General features: G+C 41.0%; 1 pseudogene; it reads right to left on the bottom strand.

The window, feature by feature from the left end:
• LOC106595400 (NLR family CARD domain-containing protein 3-like) lies at positions 1–27865 on the bottom strand (annotated as a pseudogene).
• Positions 27866–27971: the final 106 nt, after the last annotated feature.

Below are 27971 nucleotides of genomic sequence, written 5' to 3' on the forward strand. Positions count from 1 at the left end.
TTACAGAGCTTTCCTGCAGCCTCTCACAGCTGGGAGCAGTCTCCTACGACCCTCCTCTGATGTCTTGTATTCCTTCAGGTTAAACACATCCAGAACCTCCTCTGATATCTGCAGCATGTAGGCCAGCGCTGAACACTGAGCAAGGGAGAGGTTTTTGGATCTGTTCTCTGACCTCAAGTACTCTTGGATTTCCTCCTGTACTGAATGGTCTTTCATCTCTATCAGACAGTGGAAGAGATTGATGCACCTCTCAGGGGACATGTTCTTCCTTTGCATCACCTTAAGGGATCGGATTGTTTTCTGGATGCTCTCCGGACTGCTTTCTGTCTGTGTCACCAGACCTCGTAGGAGTTTCTGATTGGACACTAGTGACATGCCATGAAGGAAGCGGACAAAAAGGTCCAGGTGTCCATTCTTACTCTCCAAGGCTTTATCCACGGTACTCTTCAGCAGCTCATGCAAGGTTAGCTCTTCAGACACACCTCTAGACTTTCGCTTGAGGAAAGGCTTCAGTGCATCCATGTTCCTGGCTGTGTAACAATGGTACATGTAGACAGCTGAGAGAAACTCCTGAATGCTGAGATGAACAAAGCAGTACACCACTCTCTGAAATATCACAGACTCTTCTTTAAAGATTTGTGTGCACACTCCTGAGTACACTGAGGCTTCTTTGACATCAAGGCCACACTCTTTCAGGTCTTCTTCATAGAACATGAGATTACCCTTCTCCAGATTTTCAAACGCCAGCCTCCCCAGCTTCAGAAGAATTTCCTTATCTGACTCCATGAGCTCCTCTTGATCCATCTCATATCTTCCATGATACTTCTGGTTCTTCAGGCTGGTCTGAATGAGCAGGAAGTGTATGGACATCTCAGTCAGAGTCGTGGGCATCTCTCTCCTCTTGTCTGTCCTCAACATGTGTTCAAAGACTATTGCAGAAATCCAACAGAACACCGGCATGTGGCACATGATGTGGAGGCTCCTTGATGTCTTTATGTGTGAGATGATTCTGCTGGCCAGGTCCTCATCACTGAATCTCTTCCTGAAGTACTCCTCCTTCTGTGGGTCATTGAACCCTCGTACCTCTGTCACCTGGTTAACACACTTAGGGGGATCTGATTGGTTGCTGCTGGTCGGGAGGTTATCCATAGGAGAGCAGAGGGAAGCAGATTCCCCTTGATGAGGTTTGTCAGCAGAACATCAATAGATGATGTCTGGGTGACATCAGACACCTTTTCATTGTGCTGGAAATCTAATGGAAGTCTGCTTTCATCCAAACCATCAAAGATGAACATAGCTTTACAGGCAGTGAGTTTCTTTGCATTGCCTATGTCTAGTTCTGTGTGGAAGTCATTTAAAAGTCTGAGAAGACTGTACTGACGATCTTTGATCAAGTTCAGCTCCCGGAAAGGAAGCACAAATATGATCTCCACATCTTGGTTTGCCTTCCCTTCAGCCCAGTCTAGGATGAACTTCTGCACAGAGACTGTTTTTCCGATGCCAGCGATGCCCTTGGTCAGCACAGTTCTGATGCTTCTCTCTTGGCCAGGTAAGGGTTTAAAGATGTCATTGCAGTGGATTGCTGTGTCATGTGAGGTTGGTGTCCTGGATGCTGTCTCTAGATGCCACACCTCATGTTCATTGTTAACACCTTCACTCTCTCCTTCTGTGATGTAGAGCTCTGTGTAAATCCTGTTGAGGGGAGTTTGGTTCCCTGCTGTTTCCATGCCTTCTATCACACATTCATACCTCCTTTTCAGACTGGCTTTATGGTTTACTATAGCTCTCTGCAGGCTGTCATCCACTACAAGGGAGGAGTAAAATGGATGTGTATCAGACACAGTCATTGACAGGATGAAATGTGGGCCTCCACAACTACAGTAACTTATATTATCTCATATTATTGTAGTTAACTACATTTAAATCATATTGAGGTATTGACTTAGCACAGGTCTGCAAGTGTTCTTACTGTTTTCAGAGCCTCTTGCATCATTGGGTTCCCTCAGGTTCTGTAGTACAGGAAGTGTTCTGGATCTCTTTCTACACTGAGGACAGTCATAGTCTCCTGAAGGAGCAGGTTTCTCCCAGTATCTGGTGATGCACTGTCTGCAGAACCTGTGTCCACAGGTGATAGAGACCGGATCCCTCAGAACCTGCTGACACACTGCACACCTGGACTCATCCTCTGGCAGAGTAGACCATCCACTACAGAGATAAAGGAGAGAGAGATACTGATCCTCTGGCAGAGTAGACCATCCACTACAGAGATAAAGAAGAGAGAGATAATGATCCTCTAACAGAGTAGACCATCCACTACAGAGATAAAGGAGAGATACTGATCCTCTAATAGAGTAGACCATCCACTACAGAGATAAAGGAGAGAGAGATACTGATCCTCTAACAGAGTAGACCATCCACTACAGAGATAAAGGAGAGATACTGATCCTCTAACAGAGTAGACCATCCACTACAGAGATAAAGGAGAGAGAGATACTGATCCTCTAACAGAGTAGACCATCCACTACAGAGATAAAGGAGAGATACTGATCCTCTGGCAGAGTAGACCATCCACTACAGAGATAAAGGAGAGAGAGATACTCATCCTCTGGCAGAGTAGACCATCCACTACAGAGATAAAGGAGAGAGAGATACTGATCCTCTGGCAGAGTAGACCATCCACTACAGAGATAAAGGAGAGAGAGAGAGACTTGTAGATGTTACTACTGATCCTCTAACAGAGTAGACCATCCACTACAAGGATAAAGGAGGGAGAGATAGTGATCCTCTAACAGAGTAGACCATCCACTATAGAGATAAAGGAGAGAGAGATACTGATCCTCTGGCAGAGTAGACCATCCACTACAGAGATAAAGGAGAGAGAGATACTGATCCTCTAACAGAGTAGACCATCCACTACAGAGATAAAGGAGAGAGAGAGAGATACTGGTCCTCTAACAGAGTAGACCATCCACTACAGAGATAAAGGAGAGAGAGATACTGATCCTCTAACAGAGTAGACCATCCACTACAGAGATAAAGGAGAGAGAGAGAGATACTGGTCCTCTAACAGAGTAGACCATCCACTACAGAGATAAAGGAGAGAGAGATACTGATCGTCTGGCAGAGTAGACCATCCACTACAGAGATAAAGGAGAGAGAGATACTGATCCTCTGGCAGAGTAGACCATCCACTACAGAGATAAAGGAGAGATACTGATCCTCTAACAGAGTAGACCATCCACTACAGAGATAAAGGAGAGAGAGATACTGATCCTCTAACAGAGTAGACCATCCACTACAGAGATAAAAGAGAGAGAGATACTGATCCTCTGGCAGAGTAGACCATCCACTACAGAGATAAAGGAGAGATACTGATCCTCTAACAGAGTAGACCATCCACTACAGAGATAAAGGAGAGAGAGATACTGATCCTCTAACAGAGTAGACCATCCACTACAGAGATAAAGTAGAGAGAGATACTGATCCTCTAACAGAGTAGACCATCCACTACAGAGATAAAGGAGAGAGAGATACTGATCCTCTAACAGAGTAGACCATCCACTACAGAGATAAAGGAGAGATACTGATCCTCTAACAGAGTAGACCATCCACTACAGAGATAAAGGAGAGAGAGATACTGATCCTCTAACAGAGTAGACCATCCACTACAGAGATAAAAGAGAGAGAGATACTGATCCTCTGGCAGAGTAGACCATCCACTACAGAGATAAAGGAGAGATACTGATCCTCTAACAGAGTAGACCATCCACTACAGAGATAAAGGAGAGAGAGATACTGATCCTCTAACAGAGTAGACCATCCACTACAGAGATAAAGGAGAGATACTGATCCTCTAACAGATTAGACCATCCACTACAGAGATAAAGTAGAGAGAGATACTGATCCTCTAACAGAGTAGACCATCCACTACAGAGATAAAGGAGAGAGAGAGCGATACTGGTCCTCTAACAGAGTAGACCATCCACTACAGAGATAAAGGAGAGAGAGATACTGATCCTCTGGCAGAGTAGACCATCCACTACAGAGATAAAGGAGAGATACTGATCCTCTAACAGAGTAGACCATCCACTACAGAGATAAAGGAGAGAGAGATACTGATCCTCTAACAGAGTAGACCATCCACTACAGAGATAAAAGAGAGAGAGATACTGATCCTCTGGCAGAGTAGACCATCCACTACAGAGATAAAGGAGAGATACTGATCCTCTAACAGAGTAGACCATCCACTACAGAGATAAAGGAGAGAGAGATACTGATCCTCTAACAGAGTAGACCATCCACTACAGAGATAAAGGAGAGAGAGATACTGATCCTCTAACAGAGTAGACCATCCACTACAGAGATAAAGGAGAGAGAGATACTGATCCTCTAACAGAGTAGACCATCCACTACAGAGATAAAGGAGAGATACTGATCCTCTAACAGAGTAGACCATCCACTACAGAGATAAAGGAGAGAGAGATACTGATCCTCTAACAGAGTAGACCATCCACTACAGAGATAAAAGAGAGAGAGATACTGATCCTCTGGCAGAGTAGACCATCCACTACAGAGATAAAGGAGAGATACTGATCCTCTAACAGAGTAGACCATCCACTACAGAGATAAAGGAGAGAGAGATACTGATCCTCTAACAGAGTAGACCATCCACTACAGAGATAAAGGAGAGATACTGATCCTCTAACAGAGTAGACCATCCACTACAGAGATAAAGTAGAGAGAGATACTGATCCTCTAACAGAGTAGACCATCCACTACAGAGATAAAGGAGAGAGAGAGAGAGATACTGGTCCTCTAACAGAGTAGACCATCCACTACAGAGATAAAGGAGAGAGAGATACTGATCCTCTAACAGAGTAGACCATCCACTACAGAGATAAAGGAGAGAGAGATACTGATCCTCTGGCAGAGTAGACCATCCACTACAGAGATAAAGGAGAGAGAGATACTGATCCTCTGGCAGAGTAGACCATCCACTACAGAGATAAAGGAGAGAGAGATACTGATCCTCTAACAGAGTAGACCATCCACTACAGAGATAAAGGAGAGAGAGAGAGATACTGGTCCTCTAACAGAGTAGACCATCCACTACAGAGATAAAGGAGAGAGAGATACTGATCCTCTGGCAGAGTAGACCATCCACTACAGAGATAAATTAGAGAGAGATACTGATCCTCTAACAGAGTAGACCATCCACTACAGAGATAAAGGAGAGATACTGATCCTCTAACAGAGTAGACCATCCACTACAGAGATAAAGTAGAGAGAGATACTGATCCTCTAACAGGGTAGACCATCCACTACAGAGATAAAGGAGAGAGAGAGAGATACTGGTCCTCTAACAGAGTAGACCATCCACTACAGAGATAAAGGAGAGAGAGATACTGATCCTCTAACAGAGTAGACCATCCACTACAGAGATAAAGGAGAGAGAGATACTGATCCTCTGGCAGAGTAGACCATCCGCTACAGAGATAAAGGAGAGAGAGATACTGATCCTCTGGCAGAGTAGACCATCCACTACAGAGATAAAGGAGAGAGAGATACTGATCCTCTAACAGAGTAGACCATCCACTACAGAGATAAAGGAGAGATACTGATCCTCTAACAGAGTAGACCATCCACTACAGAGATAAAGGAGAGAGAGATACTGATCCTCTAACAGAGTAGACCATCCACTACAGAGATAAAGGAGAGATACTGATCCTCTGGCAGAGTAGACCATCCACTACAGAGATAAAGGAGAGAGATACTCATCCTCTGGCAGAGTAGACCATCCACTACAGAGATAAAGGAGAGAGAGATACTGATCCTCTGGCAGAGTAGACCATCCACTACAGAGATAAAGGAGAGAGAGAGAGACTTGTAGATGTTACTACTGATCCTCTAACAGAGTAGACCATCCACTACAAGGATAAAGGAGGGAGAGATAGTGATCCTCTAACAGAGTAGACCATCCACTATAGAGATAAAGGAGAGAGAGATACTGATCCTCTGGCAGAGTAGACCATCCACTACAGAGATAAAGGAGAGAGAGATACTGATCCTCTAACAGAGTAGACCATCCACTACAGAGATAAAGGAGAGAGAGAGAGATACTGGTCCTCTAACAGAGTAGACCATCCACTACAGAGATAAAGGAGAGAGAGATACTGATCCTCTAACAGAGTAGACCATCCACTACAGAGATAAAGGAGAGAGAGAGAGATACTGGTCCTCTAACAGAGTAGACCATCCACTACAGAGATAAAGGAGAGAGAGATACTGATCGTCTGGCAGAGTAGACCATCCACTACAGAGATAAAGGAGAGAGAGATACTGATCCTCTGGCAGAGTAGACCATCCACTACAGAGATAAAGGAGAGATACTGATCCTCTAACAGAGTAGACCATCCACTACAGAGATAAAGGAGAGAGAGATACTGATCCTCTAACAGAGTAGACCATCCACTACAGAGATAAAAGAGAGAGAGATACTGATCCTCTGGCAGAGTAGACCATCCACTACAGAGATAAAGGAGAGATACTGATCCTCTAACAGAGTAGACCATCCACTACAGAGATAAAGGAGAGAGAGATACTGATCCTCTAACAGAGTAGACCATCCACTACAGAGATAAAGTAGAGAGAGATACTGATCCTCTAACAGAGTAGACCATCCACTACAGAGATAAAGGAGAGAGAGATACTGATCCTCTAACAGAGTAGACCATCCACTACAGAGATAAAGGAGAGATACTGATCCTCTAACAGAGTAGACCATCCACTACAGAGATAAAGGAGAGAGAGATACTGATCCTCTAACAGAGTAGACCATCCACTACAGAGATAAAAGAGAGAGAGATACTGATCCTCTGGCAGAGTAGACCATCCACTACAGAGATAAAGGAGAGATACTGATCCTCTAACAGAGTAGACCATCCACTACAGAGATAAAGGAGAGAGAGATACTGATCCTCTAACAGAGTAGACCATCCACTACAGAGATAAAGGAGAGATACTGATCCTCTAACAGATTAGACCATCCACTACAGAGATAAAGTAGAGAGAGATACTGATCCTCTAACAGAGTAGACCATCCACTACAGAGATAAAGGAGAGAGAGAGAGATACTGGTCCTCTAACAGAGTAGACCATCCACTACAGAGATAAAGGAGAGAGAGATACTGATCCTCTGGCAGAGTAGACCATCCACTACAGAGATAAAGGAGAGATACTGATCCTCTAACAGAGTAGACCATCCACTACAGAGATAAAGGAGAGAGAGATACTGATCCTCTAACAGAGTAGACCATCCACTACAGAGATAAAAGAGAGAGAGATACTGATCCTCTGGCAGAGTAGACCATCCACTACAGAGATAAAGGAGAGATACTGATCCTCTAACAGAGTAGACCATCCACTACAGAGATAAAGGAGAGAGAGATACTGATCCTCTAACAGAGTAGACCATCCACTACAGAGATAAAGGAGAGAGAGATACTGATCCTCTAACAGAGTAGACCATCCACTACAGAGATAAAGGAGAGAGAGATACTGATCCTCTAACAGAGTAGACCATCCACTACAGAGATAAAGGAGAGATACTGATCCTCTAACAGAGTAGACCATCCACTACAGAGATAAAGGAGAGAGAGATACTGATCCTCTAACAGAGTAGACCATCCACTACAGAGATAAAAGAGAGAGAGATACTGATCCTCTGGCAGAGTAGACCATCCACTACAGAGATAAAGGAGAGATACTGATCCTCTAACAGAGTAGACCATCCACTACAGAGATAAAGGAGAGAGAGATACTGATCCTCTAACAGAGTAGACCATCCACTACAGAGATAAAGGAGAGATACTGATCCTCTAACAGAGTAGACCATCCACTACAGAGATAAAGTAGAGAGAGATACTGATCCTCTAACAGAGTAGACCATCCACTACAGAGATAAAGGAGAGAGAGAGAGAGATACTGGTCCTCTAACAGAGTAGACCATCCACTACAGAGATAAAGGAGAGAGAGATACTGATCCTCTAACAGAGTAGACCATCCACTACAGAGATAAAGAGAGAGAGATACTGATCCTCTGGCAGAGTAGACCATCCACTACAGAGATAAAGGAGAGAGAGATACTGATCCTCTGGCAGAGTAGACCATCCACTACAGAGATAAAGGAGAGAGAGATACTGATCCTCTAACAGAGTAGACCATCCACTACAGAGATAAAGGAGAGAGAGAGAGATACTGGTCCTCTAACAGAGTAGACCATCCACTACAGAGATAAAGGAGAGAGAGATACTGATCCTCTGGCAGAGTAGACCATCCACTACAGAGATAAATTAGAGAGAGATACTGATCCTCTAACAGAGTAGACCATCCACTACAGAGATAAAGGAGAGATACTGATCCTCTAACAGAGTAGACCATCCACTACAGAGATAAAGTAGAGAGAGATACTGATCCTCTAACAGGGTAGACCATCCACTACAGAGATAAAGGAGAGAGAGAGAGATACTGGTCCTCTAACAGAGTAGACCATCCACTACAGAGATAAAGGAGAGAGAGATACTGATCCTCTAACAGAGTAGACCATCCACTACAGAGATAAAGGAGAGAGAGATACTGATCCTCTGGCAGAGTAGACCATCCGCTACAGAGATAAAGGAGAGAGAGATACTGATCCTCTGGCAGAGTAGACCATCCACTACAGAGATAAAGGAGAGAGAGATACTGATCCTCTAACAGAGTAGACCATCCACTACAGAGATAAAGGAGAGATACTGATCCTCTAACAGAGTAGACCATCCACTACAGAGATAAAGGAGAGAGAGATACTGATCCTCTAACAGAGTAGACCATCCACTACAGAGATAAAGGAGAGATACTGATCCTCTGGCAGAGTAGACCATCCACTACAGAGATAAAGGAGAGAGAGATACTCATCCTCTGGCAGAGTAGACCATCCACTACAGAGATAAAGGAGAGAGAGATACTGATCCTCTGGCAGAGTAGACCATCCACTACAGAGATAAAGGAGAGAGAGAGAGACTTGTAGATGTTACTACTGATCCTCTAACAGAGTAGACCATCCACTACAAGGATAAAGGAGGGAGAGATAGTGATCCTCTAACAGAGTAGACCATCCACTATAGAGATAAAGGAGAGAGAGATACTGATCCTCTGGCAGAGTAGACCATCCACTACAGAGATAAAGGAGAGAGAGATACTGATCCTCTAACAGAGTAGACCATCCACTACAGAGATAAAGGAGAGAGAGAGAGATACTGGTCCTCTAACAGAGTAGACCATCCACTACAGAGATAAAGGAGAGAGAGATACTGATCCTCTAACAGAGTAGACCATCCACTACAGAGATAAAGGAGAGAGAGAGAGATACTGGTCCTCTAACAGAGTAGACCATCCACTACAGAGATAAAGGAGAGAGAGATACTGATCGTCTGGCAGAGTAGACCATCCACTACAGAGATAAAGGAGAGAGAGATACTGATCCTCTGGCAGAGTAGACCATCCACTACAGAGATAAAGGAGAGATACTGATCCTCTAACAGAGTAGACCATCCACTACAGAGATAAAGGAGAGAGAGATACTGATCCTCTAACAGAGTAGACCATCCACTACAGAGATAAAAGAGAGAGAGATACTGATCCTCTGGCAGAGTAGACCATCCACTACAGAGATAAAGGAGAGATACTGATCCTCTAACAGAGTAGACCATCCACTACAGAGATAAAGGAGAGAGAGATACTGATCCTCTAACAGAGTAGACCATCCACTACAGAGATAAAGTAGAGAGAGATACTGATCCTCTAACAGAGTAGACCATCCACTACAGAGATAAAGGAGAGAGAGATACTGATCCTCTAACAGAGTAGACCATCCACTACAGAGATAAAGGAGAGATACTGATCCTCTAACAGAGTAGACCATCCACTACAGAGATAAAGGAGAGAGAGATACTGATCCTCTAACAGAGTAGACCATCCACTACAGAGATAAAAGAGAGAGAGATACTGATCCTCTGGCAGAGTAGACCATCCACTACAGAGATAAAGGAGAGATACTGATCCTCTAACAGAGTAGACCATCCACTACAGAGATAAAGGAGAGAGAGATACTGATCCTCTAACAGAGTAGACCATCCACTACAGAGATAAAGGAGAGATACTGATCCTCTAACAGATTAGACCATCCACTACAGAGATAAAGTAGAGAGAGATACTGATCCTCTAACAGAGTAGACCATCCACTACAGAGATAAAGGAGAGAGAGAGAGATACTGGTCCTCTAACAGAGTAGACCATCCACTACAGAGATAAAGGAGAGAGAGATACTGATCCTCTGGCAGAGTAGACCATCCACTACAGAGATAAAGGAGAGATACTGATCCTCTAACAGAGTAGACCATCCACTACAGAGATAAAGGAGAGAGAGATACTGATCCTCTAACAGAGTAGACCATCCACTACAGAGATAAAAGAGAGAGAGATACTGATCCTCTGGCAGAGTAGACCATCCACTACAGAGATAAAGGAGAGATACTGATCCTCTAACAGAGTAGACCATCCACTACAGAGATAAAGGAGAGAGAGATACTGATCCTCTAACAGAGTAGACCATCCACTACAGAGATAAAGGAGAGAGAGATACTGATCCTCTAACAGAGTAGACCATCCACTACAGAGATAAAGGAGAGAGAGATACTGATCCTCTAACAGAGTAGACCATCCACTACAGAGATAAAGGAGAGATACTGATCCTCTAACAGAGTAGACCATCCACTACAGAGATAAAGGAGAGAGAGATACTGATCCTCTAACAGAGTAGACCATCCACTACAGAGATAAAAGAGAGAGAGATACTGATCCTCTGGCAGAGTAGACCATCCACTACAGAGATAAAGGAGAGATACTGATCCTCTAACAGAGTAGACCATCCACTACAGAGATAAAGGAGAGAGAGATACTGATCCTCTAACAGAGTAGACCATCCACTACAGAGATAAAGGAGAGATACTGATCCTCTAACAGAGTAGACCATCCACTACAGAGATAAAGTAGAGAGAGATACTGATCCTCTAACAGAGTAGACCATCCACTACAGAGATAAAGGAGAGAGAGAGAGAGATACTGGTCCTCTAACAGAGTAGACCATCCACTACAGAGATAAAGGAGAGAGAGATACTGATCCTCTAACAGAGTAGACCATCCACTACAGAGATAAAGGAGAGAGAGATACTGATCCTCTGGCAGAGTAGACCATCCACTACAGAGATAAAGGAGAGAGAGATACTGATCCTCTGGCAGAGTAGACCATCCACTACAGAGATAAAGGAGAGAGAGATACTGATCCTCTAACAGAGTAGACCATCCACTACAGAGATAAAGGAGAGAGAGAGAGATACTGGTCCTCTAACAGAGTAGACCATCCACTACAGAGATAAAGGAGAGAGAGATACTGATCCTCTGGCAGAGTAGACCATCCACTACAGAGATAAATTAGAGAGAGATACTGATCCTCTAACAGAGTAGACCATCCACTACAGAGATAAAGGAGAGATACTGATCCTCTAACAGAGTAGACCATCCACTACAGAGATAAAGTAGAGAGAGATACTGATCCTCTAACAGGGTAGACCATCCACTACAGAGATAAAGGAGAGAGAGAGAGATACTGGTCCTCTAACAGAGTAGACCATCCACTACAGAGATAAAGGAGAGAGAGATACTGATCCTCTAACAGAGTAGACCATCCACTACAGAGATAAAGGAGAGAGAGATACTGATCCTCTGGCAGAGTAGACCATCCGCTACAGAGATAAAGGAGAGAGAGATACTGATCCTCTGGCAGAGTAGACCATCCACTACAGAGATAAAGGAGAGAGAGATACTGATCCTCTAACAGAGTAGACCATCCACTACAGAGATAAAGGAGAGAGAGAGAGATACTGGTCCTCTAACAGAGTAGACCATCCACTACAGAGATAAAGGAGAGAGAGATACTGATCCTCTGGCAGAGTAGACCATCCACTACAGAGATAAAGGAGAGATACTGATCCTCTAACAGAGTAGACCATCCACTACAGAGATAAAGGAGAGATACTGATCCTCTAACAGAGTAGACCATCCACTACAGAGATAAAGGAGAGAGAGATACTGATCCTGTAACAGAGTAGACCATCCACTACAGAGATAAAGGAGAGAGAGATACTGATCCTCTAACAGAGTAGACCATCCACTACAGAGATAAAGGAGAGAGAGATACTGATCCTCTAACAGAGTAGACCATCCACTACAGAGATAAAGGAGAGATACTGATCCTCTAACAGAGTAGACCATCCACTACAGAGATAAAGGAGAGAGAGAGAGATACTGGTCCTCTAACAGAGTAGACCATCCACTACAGAGATAAAGGAGAGAGAGATACTGATCCTCTAACAGAGTAGACCATCCACTACAGAGATAAAGGAGAGAGAGATACTGATCCTCTGGCAGAGTAGACCATCCACTACAGAGATAAAGGAGAGAGAGATACTGATCCTCTAACAGAGTAGACCATCCACTACAGAGATAAAGGAGAGAGAGATACTGATCCTCTAACAGAGTAGACCATCCACTACAGAGATAAAGGAGAGAGAGATACTGGTCCTCTGGCAGAGTAGACCATCCACTACAGAGATAAAGGAGAGAGAGATACTGATCCTCTAACAGAGTAGACCATCCACTACAGAGATAAAGGAGAGAGAGATACTGATCCTCTAACAGAGTAGACCATCCACTACAGAGATAAAGGAGAGAGAGAGAGATACTGGTCCTCTAACAGAGTAGACCATCCACTACAGAGATAAAGGAGAGAGAGATACTGATCCTCTGGCAGAGTAGACCATCCACTACAGAGATAAAGGAGAGATACTGATCCTCTAACAGAGTAGACCATCCACTACAGAGATAAAGGACAGAGAGATACTGATCCTCTAACAGAGTAGACCATCCACTACAGAGATAAAGGAGAGATACTGATCCTCTAACAGAGTAGACCATCCACTACAGAGATAAAGGAGAGAGAGATACTGATCCTGTAACAGAGTAGACCATCCACTACAGAGATAAAGGGAGAGAGATACTGATCCTCTAACAGAGTAGACCATCCACTACAGAGATAAAGGAGAGATACTGATCCTCTAACAGAGTAGACCATCCACTACAGAGATAAAGGAGAGAGAGATACAGAGTAGACCATCCACTACAGAGATAAAGGAGAGAGAGATACTGATCCTCTGGCAGAGTAGACCATCCACTACAGAGATAAAGGAGAGAGAGAGAGATACTGGTCCTCTAACAGAGTAGACCATCCACTACAGAGATAAAGGAGAGAGAGATACTGATCCTCTAACAGAGTAGACCATCCACTACAGAGATAAAGGAGAGAGAGATACTGATCCTCTAACAGAGTAGACCATCCACTACAGAGATAAAGGAGAGAGAGAGATACTGATCCTTTAACAGAGTAGACCATCCACTACAGAGATAAAGGAGAGAGAGATACTGATCCTCTAACAGAGTAGACCATCCACTACAGAGATAAAGGAGAGAGAGATACTGATCCTCTAACAGAGTAGACCATCCACTACAGAGATAAAGGAGAGAGAGATACTGATCCTCTAACAGAGTAGACCATCCACTACAGAGATAAAGGAGAGAGAGATACTGATCCTCTAACAGAGTAGACCATCCACTACAGAGATATAAGAGGGTGCAGTAATAAACTCAGTTACAACAAATTACAAATTACAACAACATATCTATATGTGGTGACGTACCTTCGGTCAAAGGTGATTGATTTTCCACCACTGGAATTAACAGGATGATCCATGGAGAAGTCACTGTTCATAGACAGACAGCTGGGAACAGTATACTGTGTTCATAGACAGACAGCTGGGAACAGTATACTGTGTTCATAGACAGACAGCTGGGAACAGTATACTGTGTTCATAGACAGACAGACAGCTGGGAACAGTATACTGTGTTCATAGACAGACAGCTGGGAACAGTATACTGTGTTCATAGACAGACAGACAGCTGGGAACAGTATACTGTGTTCATAGACAGACAGCTGGGAACAGTATACTGTGTTCATAGACAGACAGACAGCTTGGAACAGTATACTGTGTTCATAGACAGACAGCTGGGAACAGTATACTGTGTTCATAGACAGACAGCTGGGAACAGTATACTGTGTTCATAGACAGACAGCTGGGAACAGTATACTGTGTTCATAGACAGACAGCTGGGAACAGTATACTGTGTTCATAGACAGACAGACAGCTTGGAACAGTATACTGTGTTCATAGACAGACAGCTGGGATCAGTATACTGTGTTCATAGACAGACAGCTGGGAACAGTATACTGTGTTCATAGACAGACAGCTGGGATCAGTATACTGTGTTCATAGACAGACAGCTGGGAACAGTATACTGTGTTCATAGACAGACAGCTGGGATCAGTATACTGTGTTCATAGACAGACAGCTGGGATCAGTATACTGTGTTCATAGACAGACAGCTGGGATCAGTATACTGTGTTCATAGACAGACAGCTGGGAACAGTATACTGTGTTCATAGACAGACAGCTGGGAACAGTATACTGTGTTCATAGACAGACAGCTGGGATCAGTATACTGTGTTCATAGACAGACAGACAGCTGGGATCAGTATACTGTGTTCATAGACAGACAGCTGGGATCAGTATACTGTGTTCATAGACAGACAGCTGGGATCAGTATACTGTGTTCATAGACAGACAGCTGGGATCAGTATACTGTGTTCATAGACAGACAGCTGGGATCAGTATACTGTGTTCATAGACAGACAGCTGGGATCAGTATACTGTGTTCATAGACAGACAGCTGGGAACAGTATACTGTGTTCATAGACAGACAGCTGGGAACAGTATACTGTGCTGTCTGAGTGTGGTAGTAGCCTCTGGAATGAATAACATGTCCACAACGCCATTACTAGAATTTTGTGCCTGAGACCTACCACAATACCCCATTCAAAGGCACTTAAATATATTGACTTGCTCATTCACCCTCTGAATGGCACACATACACAATCCATGTCTCAATTGTCTCAAGGCTTAAAAATACTTCTTTAACCTCCCTTTCATCGACACTGATTGAAGTGGATTTAACAAGTGACGTCAATAAGGGATCATTGCTTTCACCTGGATTCACCTTGTCAATCTACGTCATGGAAAAAGCAGGTGTTCATAATGTTTTGTACACTCACTGTATAAAAAATATATGACATAAACAACAAATGATAAGCAGATGCTTTACAGTATATACTCAGATACTCAAAATACATCTGGTTTCAGATCTTGAAGGTTCTCCTCTTCAATAGAAATATCATCAATTCTGACCAGTAACTTACCTGGGGTCAAAGGTCCCTGATCCATCACTAAAATATATAGGATGATGCATAGAGGAGTCACTCTTCATGGACAGATGACTGGGTACTGGAGAGACTGATCTCAGAGTTTGGTTAGAGAATCTGGAAAACATAATGAATCACCATCAAACTACAATATATATAATATATAAAACCATATTTCAATAGATAAAATACATTACATAAAGCACTAAAATATATGCTGACATAAAGCATTAAAATATGTGCCATTACATTAATTAAACATTGAATTATGTGACATTACATAAATCAACAAACATCAACAAACAAAATAAATGTGAAAACATTAACACCCTCCTAATATTGAGTTGTCACATACAGATACTGATTCACTTCATCTCAGTTCCACTTGAATCCTTCAGAGTCTATTGATGCACATACTTTATAGTATGTCCATATGTACAGTACCAGTCAAACAGTAACACAATAAAACATCAATATGTCTATATATACAGTACCAGTCAAACAGAACACATTAAAACAAACAATAATGAGACTATACGGAGTACCAGTACTGAGTCAATATGCAGGGGTACCAGGTAGTTGAGGTAATAATGAGACTATAAGGAGTACCAGTACTGAGTCAATATGCAGGGGTACCAGGTAGTTGAGGTATTAATGAGACTATAAGGAGTACCAGTACTGAGTCAATGTGCAGGGGTACCAGGTAGTTGAGGTAATAATGAGACTATAAGGAGTACCAGTACTGAGTCAATGTGCAGGGGTACCAGGTAGTTGAGGTAATAATGAGACTATAAGGAGTACCAGTACTGAGTCAATGTGCAGGGGTACCAGGTAGTTGAGCTAATAATGAGACTATAAGGAGTACCAGTACTGAGTCAATGTGCAGGGGTACCAGGTAGTTGAGGTAATAATGAGGCTATAAGGAGTACCAGTACTGAGTCAATATGCAGGGGTACCAGGTAGTTGAGGTAATAATGAGACTATAAGGAGTACCAGTACTGAGTCAATGTGCAGGGGTACCAGGTAGTTGAGGTAATAATGAGACTATAAGGACTACCAGTACTGAGCCAATGTGCAGGGGTACCAGGTAGTTGAGGTATTAATGAGACTATAAGGAGTACCAGTACTGAGTCAATGTGCAGGGGTACCAGGTAGTTGAGGTAATAATGAGACTATAAGGAGTACCAGTACTGAGTCAATGTCCAGGGGTACCAGGTAGTTGAGGTAATAATGAGACTATAAGGAGTACCAGTACTGAGTCAATGTGTAGGGGTACCAGGTAGATGAGGTAATAATGAGGCTATAAGGAGTACCAGTACTGAGTCAATGTGCAGGGGTACCAGGTAGTTGAGGTAATAATGAGGCTATAAGGAGTACCAGTACTGAGTCAATGTGCAGGGTACCAGGTAGATGAGGTAATAATGAGGCTATAAGGAGTACCAGTACTGAGTCAATGTGCAGGGGTACCAGGTAGTTGAGGTAATAATGAGGCTATAAGGAGTACCAGTACTGAGTCAATGTGCAGGGTACCAGGTAGTTTAGGTAATTGAGGTAATATGTAAATGTAGGTAGATGTAAAAGTGACTAGGCAATCAGGATAGAGATTACATGTCCTCGTCCAGGGATTGCACACACACACACACACACACACACACACACACACACACACACACACACACACACACACACACACACACACACACACACGTGGAGGGAACGTTGTGTTTGTTTAATATTGTTTTAGGACTATGAAAATGGACAAAAGTATTAGCCTATGGATTATGAAAACAACCAAAAGAAATGTGAAAATGGGAGAGGAGAAATGACTAGAGACAGTGTTGTTTAACTCACTGACCATGACCCATGAGTTCTTCTTACCTTTGTTCAGTAGAAAAGTCTCCCTCTCTAAACTCTATAGGATGATTCATAGACCAGTCACTCTTCATGGACACACAGCTGGGTACAGGGGAGGCTGTTCTCTCCGGCTTGATTGGTCTTCAACACAACAGAGACAAACATTACATCTCTCATCTACTCTGATCTCAGATGGGAACATAAGAAGAGCTCCAACATGCAACATATCACTTTACAGAAATGTTCGGAAATGTGCCTTTATGGTTTAAAGAAATTATGGAAGAGTGTTATTTCACTATCTAATCATGGCATGGCGTTGTTCAGTGACAGACATGTATTTGTTTAAAATCTATCACTTGATGGTTTCATTTCAGAGAGAGAAATAATGTTTTTTTGCTAAATGCTATATATCTGCCTTTCTCTCAAATGAACGGCTCGGTCTTATGTAGCAAAATTTGAAATTGTGTTTTTCACATTTGATAATAGTAGAGCCTCAGAGCTAGAACATGGTATATCATACACTACAGTTGAGGAACAGTGGAAAAGTGTTTCTGCTTTGGAAGATGATAAACTTGTAACCTCACTTTGAGAAAATGGCCTTTGAATGTTTTGGTACCTGCTGGAGAGCTCTTTTTGGTCTACATTATTTTGCATGTACATGTTTTTGCATTTTGCATCTACATGTTATTTTGGCAGATAATGTCACCCATCTAAATAAATAGTTTTATATATATAATTAACTAAATGTGTGATGTTTATGGTTAACTTGTTATGGATAGGGGCAGTATTTTCACGGCCGGATAAAAACGTACCCGATTTAATCTGATTATTACTCCTGCCCAGAAACTAGAATATGCATATAATTATTAGCTTTGGATAGAAAACACTCCAACGTTTCTAAAACTGTTTGAATGGTTCTGTGAGTATAACAGAACTCATTTGGCAGGCCAAAACCTGAGAAGATTCTGTACAGGAAGTACCCTGTCTGACCATTTCTTGGCCTTCTTGATCATCTCTATCCAAAACAGGGGATCTCTGGCATAACGTGACATTTTCTAACGCTCCCATGGGCTCTCAGAAGGCGCCAGAACTTTGAATGATGACTTTGCAGGCCATGGCTGAAAAACAGTAGCGCATTTGGATAGTGGTCGATCTGAGAACAATGAGACTGGGGGCGCATGCACGAGGAGACTCCATGTTTTTATTTTTTCATCTTTGAACTAGGCTCATAATCTGAGGTAGCAACTACGTCAGATCTACAAATCAATGAGCTAGACCTATCCATTTGGTTTGCAACTCTGTGAACCTACGCAACTCTGTGAACCTGCGATGCAACGATTTCAATGCATATCCAATTACCCAGCAGCCATTTAGAAACAACAAGTCATCAAAGTGTTACTTCTTAATTAAAAAATGTATTCTGGATGTTTAAAATCGGCCACATCTGAAAAAGAGGACAGAGACATGCGTTTTGTTTAGGTGGTATACCTTTTTCTGAAAACAAATATGGTTAACCATGACCAGAAAATGGTTAACGTTTAGGACTGTGGGCCACCACAATATGTACCCAAGCGAACAGGGATAGCACTCACAAAGTAGCCAGAACCCTGTTAATAATAATAAGTTACCTGATAATAATAATAATAATAATAATAATAATAATTGAGGTCAGCCTACAAGGTTAATAGTAATTTACCCGAGGTCGGCGTTCACGGTTATTGCCGACAGGTCTCATTGATAACAATAGAGAAGCTGCCATTTTAACGCAGAACAATGAGCTGGGAATAGAATGTTCAGAAGGTGAGTTGGCGTCACGGTGCTCAATTCAACTAGAAAAGCTGAAAAATGACCTAAAATAAGGTCTGTTTTTTAGCGATTACTTCATAACATAACGTAATATTATGAAACTGAGCTCCATGGAGGATGCAATGAACTAGTTTTCATCAGAAAAAAAACATTGTTAAAAATGTCATGTGTCCAGCCTACTTGAGGCGCCCGAAAATAATATTCAAAAGTTCGGTCCTTGGACACAGAGGGGTTAAACACTAAAGTTACAGTCCATCTAGTGAAGAGAGGAGAATCGGACAGAGGTAACTTCTGCCGAAGTCGGTCCCTCTCCTTGTTCGGGCGGTGTTCGGCGGTCGACACTACCGACCTTCTAGCCATCACTGATCCATTTTTCATTTTCCATTGGTTTTGTCTTGTCTTCCTACACACCTGGTTCCAATCCCATCAATGACATGTTGTGTATTTAACCCTCTGTTTCCCCTCATGTCCTTGTCGGAGATTGTTTGTTGTATGTAGGTGTTTATTGTTATTCTGGTGTGCGACGGGTTTTGCACCCTCTATTTGTTATTTTGTATACTTTGGTTTTCTGAGGTTTTGATGTTTATTAAACAGCTCCATTTTTACCAAGTTCATTCTCCTGCGCCTGACTTCCCTGCCACCAGCACGCAACGCATTACAGCATCCATCAACGAGAGAGGGAGAAGCCCTCCACGGGATTTAACAGGTGGAAGAAACAACTGGGGAGCTCCAACGGTCCACAAGAAATACAGGCAGCCGGTGATGATGTAGTGTTAGCTAGGATAACTAAGATGCTGCTGGTAGAGTAGCTAGCTAGCTTACCTAGCTGTACCGACTAGCTAGGATAACTAGGATGCTGCTGGTAGAGTAGCTAGCTAGCTTACCTAGCTGTACCGACTAGCTAGGATAACTAAAATACTGCTGGTAGAGTAGCTAGCTAGCTTACCTAGCTGTACCGACTAGCTAGGATAACTAGGATGCTGATGGTAGAGTAGCTAGCTAGCTTACCTAGCTGTACCGACTAGCTAGGATAACTAGGATGCTGCTGGTAGAGTAGCTAGCTAGCTTACCTAGCTGTACCGACTAGCTAGGGTAACTAGGATGCTGCTGGTAGAGTAGCTAGCTAGCTTACCTAGCTGTACCGACTAGCTAGGATAACTAGGATGCTGCTGGTAGAGTAGCTAGCTAGCTTACCTAGCTGTACCGACTAGCTAGGATAACTAGGATGCTGCTGGTAGAGTAGCTAGCTAGCTTACCCAGCTGTACCGACTAGCTAGGATAACTAGGATGCTGCTGGTAGAGATGCTAGCTAGCTTACCTAGCTGTACCGACTAGCTAGGATAACTAGGATGCTGCTGGTAGAGTAGCTAGCTAGCTTACCTAGCTGTACCGACTAGCTTGGCTAGGTAGCAGGTTGTTCTGTACTTCGTCTCGAGGATGATGATGAATCCGGTGAACCACAAAATGAAACAAGGACAGAGAGTGAAAAGGATCTGGCGACACTCATACTGTCCCTGACCGTAAAGCAAAAAGCAAATTCAACAATAAACTTCGACGTCTCAACACTGTAGCGAACTCCATCGTTATTCTCCAAGATCACCTCAGCCACTCTGCGCGTAACCGTGACAATATGCTTGGCGCCGCACCGGACGCGGACAGTTCTGTACGGGGACGGGGACAGTTCCAGAACGCGGACATGAGCAGTGCCACACAATAAACTAAACCCAGTCTTTACAGTGGGTTACATTAGTAATATTCATTTTTATTATTATTATGAAAAACTGAATTATTCATTTTTTAAAACAATATTTTGAGATTGATTTTAGAAGTGCTGACAATGAAGACAATTTACTCTTATAGGTATATGGGGGGGTATTGCAATGTATTGTAATATATTGTAATGTATTGTATAGTAATGTATAGTATTGTATAGTAATGTATAGTAATGTATAGTATTGTATAGTATTGTATAGTAATGTATAGTATTGTGTAGTATTGTATAGTAATGTATAGTATTGTATAGTATTGTGTAGTAATGTATAGTGTTGTATAGTGATGTATAGTATTGTGTAGTAATGTATAGTATTGTGTAGTAATGTATAGTATTGTATAGTATTGTATAGTAATGTATAGTATTGTATAGTATTGTATAGTAATGTATAGTATTGTATAGTAATGTATAGTATTGAAAAAAAGTCAGATGTTGTCTGTCTTCCTAAGTGATTTATTTATTGTATTATAATTTATTGTATTACAATGTATTGTATTATAATGTATTGTATTATAATGTATTTTATTATAATGTATTGTATTATAATGTATTGTTTTATAATGTATTGTATTATAATGTATTGTTTTATAATGTATTGTATTGTATAGTAATGTATTGTTTTGTTTTGTATTGTATTGTAATGTATTGTATTGTATTGTAATGTAAGGTATTGTATAGTAATGTATTGTTTTGTATTGTATTGTATTGTATTGTATTGCATTGTATTGTATTGTATTGTATTGTAATGTAATGTATTGTATTGTATTGTATTGTATTGTATTGTAATGTATTGTATTGTAATGTATTGTATTGTATTGTATTGTATTGTAATATATTGTATTGTATTGTATTGTATTGTATTGTATTGTATTGTAATGTATTGTATTGTAATGTATTGTATTGTATTGTATAGTATTGTATTGTATTGTAATGTATTGTATTGTATTGTATTGTAATGTATTGTATTGTATTGTAATGTATTGTATTATATTGTAATGTATTGTATTGTATTGTAATGTATTGTATTGTATTTTATTGTATAGTAATGTATTGTATTGTATTGTATTGTAATGCATTGTAATGTATTGTATTGTATTGTATTGTAATGTATTGTATTGTATTGTAATGTATTGTATTGTATTATAATGTATTGTATTATAATGTATTGTATTATAATGTATTGTATTATAATGTATTGTATTATAATATATTGTATTATAATGTATTGTATTGTAAAGTGTTGTAATATATCATATTGTAAAAAAGTCAGCCAGAGTTGACGTGGGCCATCGTTCAAACAAAGAAATGACTCCCTGACCACCAGTGTGTTTGGATATAATGAAGATCAGTTCAGTGAAGAAGAACCACTAGAGTTCTGATCAAAGAGCCCTATAAAGGATTCTATATATATTATATATATACTGTATACTCAGACACTTCCTAACCTCCTATAAAGGGTTCTATATATATATATTAAATATACTGTATACTCAGACACTTCCTAACCTCCTATAAAGGGTTCTATATATATTATATATACTGTGTACTCAGACACTTCCTAACCTCCTATAAAGGGTTCTATATATATTCTATATATACTGTATACTCAGACACTTCCTAACCTCCTATAAAGGGTTCTATATATATTATATATACTGTATACCCAGACACTTCCTAACCTCCTATAAAGGGTTCTATATATATTCTATATATACTGTATACTCAGACAGGCTAACCTCCTATAAAGGGTTCTATATATATTATATATATACTGTATACTCAGACAGGCTAACCTCCTATAAAGGGTTCTATGTAGAACTTTAGTGATTCCGTATATTAAGAAAGATAGAACCCTTTTTGGTTTAAACAGGAGTGAAGTGGGTTGATATAACGGATATATTGTCCAAATTCAGCTTGTAACAACGATCAGAATTAGTAAGAACAATAAAGTTATGCCTGCCAACATATTAGGCAATAATTAAGAGTAGACTAAATGATTGTGTCATGCTAAAATTCTATAGATATGTGTGTGTATACTGGTAAAGATGTGTGTGTGTGTGTGTGTGTGTGTGTGTGTGTGTGTGTGTGTGTGTGTGTGTGTGTGTGTGTGTGTGTGTGTGTGTGTGTGTGTGTGTGTGTGTGTGTGTGTGTGTGTGTGTGTGTGTGTGTGTGTGTGTGTGTGCTGGTGAGACAACCACATATCACAGTGAAATATACAGGATACAAACATTTCATTCCAGCTATGTAGCGTTTTGCAAAACAAAAATGAATACACAAAAATCTATGAATTAAAATCTTACAACAACAATATTTTACAGACACATGAAGGTACCCGTAAGAAATCATTTCCGATTAAAAATAACAAATGTTGGAAATAATGTTTAAGAAACAAAGTCCATTGTCATCTCACCTCTTAGCTTTGTTGTCATGTCCCTCAGATAGATGCATTTTAGAGGCAGGACCCCCCTCCTCTCTCTCCCCAGAGAGAATCATTTTAGAGGCAGGGCCCCCCTCCTCTCTCTTCCCAGAGAGACTCATTTTAGAGCACTGACCCCTGTAAACAGAGATCCAGCATGTTGGTTGTGGTTGACACAGTGACAACTAAACAGAGATCCAGCATGTTGGTTGTGGTTAACACAGTAACAACTAAACAGAGATCCAGCATGTTGGTTGTGATTAACACAGTGACAACTAAACAGAGATCCAGCATGTTGGTTGTGGTTAACACAGTGACAACTAAACAGAGATCCAGCATGTTGGTTGTGGTTAACACAATGACCCCTAAACAGAGATCCAGCATGTTGGTTGTGGTTAACACAGTAACAACTAAACAGAGATCCAGCATGTTGGTTGTGGTCAACACAGTAACAACTAAACAGAGATCCAGCATGTTGGTTGTGGTTAACACAGTGACAACTAAACAGAGATCCAGCATGTTGGTTGTGGTTAACACAGTGACAACTAAACAGAGATCCAGCATGTTGGTTGTGATTAACACAGTGACAACTAATTATTGAATGTCAATTGTTGTATTTTATTAATTATCTCTTAGCAATAAAACATTTACTAACAGATACATCCCAACAGTCAGGTGATTTAATGCATCACATGAACATGTAGTCGTGACTGATATTTTCACCTTTTCTCCATGTAGTGGAACTAATAGTAATAATAATAATAATAACATATTATTAATAAGTCACTTTCTCTTTTAATAATTTCTCTCATTCTAGTGTGTTGCTTTGTTCAACAGGTATGATATTATTATGCTGTTACTGAATTCAGTTCATAATAAGGAACCCCCACTGGTGGTCTATAAGGAACCCCCACTGGTGGTCTGTAAGGAACCCCCACTGGTGGTCTATAAGGAACCCCCACTGGTGGTCTATAAGGAACCCCACTGGTGGTCTATAAGGAACCCCCACTGGTGGTCTATAAGGAACCCCAACTGGTGGTCTGTAAGGAACCCCCACTGGTGGTCTATAAGGAACCCCCACTGGTGGTCTATGAGAAACCCCCACTGGTGGTCTATAAGGAACCCCCACTAGTGGTCTATAAGGAACCTCCACTGGTGGTCTATAAGGAACCCCCACTGGTGGTCTATAAGGAGCCCCCACTGGTGGTCTATAAGGAACCCCCACTGGTGGTCTATAAGGAACCCCCACTGGTGGTCTATAAGGAACCCCAACTGGTGGTCTGTAAGGAACCCCCACTGGTGGTCTATAAGGAACCCCCACTGGTGGTCTATGAGAAACCCCCACTGGTGGTCTATAAGGAACCCCCACTAGTGGTCTATAAGGAACCTCCACTGGTGGTCTATAAGGAACCCCCACTGGTGGTCTATAAGGAGCCCCCACTGGTGGTCTATAAGGAACCCCCACTGGTGGTCTATAAGGAACCCCCACTGGTGGTCTATAAGCGTGGTCACAATATTGTAGATAGTTTGGTGAGATCTGACCTGCCCTCTGAGCCCACTCAGACACTCTTGACACCCATCCCAAATGGGAACTACAAACGTGGCTCATGAGCACAGTGCAACAGCACTATAAAAACATCCATCTTCAGACATCAACATACAGGTAGAACAATCCCTGTTAGAGGGATCATCTCATGCAAGACCAAGGGAGTAATCTATCTCATCACCTGTTCATGTGGGAAAGCCTACGTAGGACAAACGAAAAGACAATTAAAACAACGCATAGCTGAACACAGCAGCTCAATCAGGTGTAAGAACATTGACTGTCCAATAGCAGCTCACTTTGTTGAAGCTGACCATCCAATCTCCTCCCTCCAATACACAGGCATTGAGCATGTTGCTCTACCAAGGAGAGGAGGTAACATGGAGATCCTACTACTACAAAGGGAGGCTTACTGGAGATCCTGTCTAAAAACATGGACCCCTAGTGGTCTGAATATTGACTTTGATCTCTGGCCCTTATGAACAGTTCTCTGTTTTAAATGTATATATTCTTTCTACAGCTTATCAGAGTACATCCAATATGTTCCCCTGTTGATGATGCTCATTATGCATTATGGTTGAACCAAAACATTACATGGAACAAATGTTTTTATTGAAATAGGAAACAATTAAATATGTGAAATTGAATTAAACAATAATGTATGTTGACGCTAATGTTATGTACAATTATCAGTTATGTTTCTATATGATAACAATAGCCTGATATATTCAATATGCCAGAAACTATTGTTTTTTTAACAGTTTCATTCAATTCATTCTAATTAACTTAATAATCATGACACACCCCTCTCTATTGTCATTGGTTGCACTAATTGCACTGTTTGTCTACATAACCTGGTTCAAGTATTGATGACATCACCCTGAAGAAGGCACAGTGATGCTGAAACGTTGGTAAATACCCAATAAATTACTGGGAGTTTATATATGGAGTGTGGGACTCTATTTTTTATAGCTTATAGTTTAGCCGTTAGTCAGAACCTCCACATAAATAAACATTATCTGGGTGTGCGACAGCTCATGTTTTTTATTGGAAAAACTATTGGAACCATTTCCCTGTTTGACCGCTAGGTGTTATGGGTATTATGACACCTCCACTGTGGGGCTCTATAAAACTATTGGAACCATTTCCCTGTTTGACCACTAGGTGTTATGGGTATTATGACACCTCCACTGTGGGGCTCTATAAAACTATTGGAGCAATTTCCCTATTTGACCACTAGGTGTTATGGGTATTATAACACCTCCACTGTGGGGCTCTATAAAACTATTGGAGCAATTTCCCTGTTTGACTGCTAGGTGTTATGGGTATTATGACACCTCCACTGTGGGGCTCTATAAAACTATTGGAGCAATTTCCCTGTTTGACCACTAGGTGTTATGGGTATTATGACACCTCCACTGTGGGGCTCTATAAAACTATTGGAGCAATTTCCCTGTTTGACCACTAGGTGTTATGGGTATTATAACACCTCCACTGTGGGGCTCTATAAAACTATTGGAACCATTTCCCTGTTTGACCGCTAGGTGTTATGGGTATTATGACACCTCCACTGTGGGGCTCTATAAAACTATTGGAACCATTTCCCTGTTTGACCGCTAGGTGTTATGGGTATTATAACACCTCCACTGTGGGGCTCTATAACGCAAATGAAATGTGAGAATCTGGTGAATGCAGAATCTAGAGAATGCAACAATATTTGTTTCATCTTGCTGTGATGTTCTCAGTAAAATGTCATACGCTAAAATCTATGAATTTTAAATCTTAGAACAGTAATATTTTACACACCCATAAGCCTTAATTTCTGTAGAAAAAAACACAAATGAGAAGAAATGGTGGATATAGTGTTTTGGATATAAACTCTAAATAAATTCTTTACAAAACTAATCTCACCTCTTAGATTTAGTGCCATGTTCCCCAGAGACACTCCTTTTAGAGGCAGGGCCCTCCTCCTCTCTCTTCCAAGAGAGACTCATTTTAGAGCAGTGACCCCTAAACAGAGATCCAGCATGTTGGTTGTGATTAACACAGTGACAACTAATTATTGAAGGTCAATTGTTCTATTTTATTCATTATCTCTTAGAAATAAAACATTTCCTAACAGATACATCCAAACAGTCAGGTGATTTAATGCATCACATGAACATGTAGTCGTGACTGATATTTTCACCTTTTCTCCATGTAGTTTAACTAATAATAATAATAATAATAATAATAATAATAATAATAATAATAATAATAATAATAATAATAATAACAATAATAATAATAATAATAATAATAATAATAATAATAATAATAACAACATAATATTAATAAGTCACTTTCTCTTTTAATAATTCCTCTCATTCTAGTGTGTTGCTTTGTTCAACAGGTATGATATTATTATGCTGTTACTGAATTCAGTTCATAATAACAATGTTAAGAAAAGTATGTTCAGTGGTTTCATACCAAATTACACAGGAAAGAGGAGCTCATTGTAGTTTAGAAAACAAATTTTACGATATTTTGAAAGACGATTTACAACTTATACATAAAAATATACAAATTATAAAATAACCACAATATATGAATATATGAACAATATGTTTTTGAATTTGACTTGCCTACGCCCAGTTAGCACCATTTTGTATGATTGAACTGTCACGTAGCTGTCCCAGGTGAAATGGACTTTTAGATCTGAGTGTTTTACTGTCAGTCACTATACTAAAATAACACCATACATTTAATTTCTCTACACACTTTACGATAATCACTGGGAAGATTCTTACCTTGTAGCCTGAATTCACAGCCAGAACATGTCAAGTCATTGAGATATTTTCCGTTGTTCTGAGAGAGCAGCTTCCTGATAACAAGTGGCTCTGTATCTATGTTCTAGGTACAGTTGATCTTTGGATGCAATAATATCTGGTCAAAGTCTAGTGACACAACACCATAGTATATCATAAACATAACAGCAGTTGGCCAGAAAAGGCCATGACATACTATAAAACAGGGTTTGTCAACTAGATTTGGCTTCGGGTGTCACGGTTGTCATAGAGAGGAGTGGACCAAAGTGCAGCGTGATTATCGTTCCACATATTTTATTGAACTGTGA

This window comes from Salmo salar, unplaced genomic scaffold (genome assembly GCF_905237065.1).
Source record: "Salmo salar unplaced genomic scaffold, Ssal_v3.1, whole genome shotgun sequence".
NCBI classification, from domain to species: domain Eukaryota; kingdom Metazoa; phylum Chordata; class Actinopteri; order Salmoniformes; family Salmonidae; genus Salmo; species Salmo salar.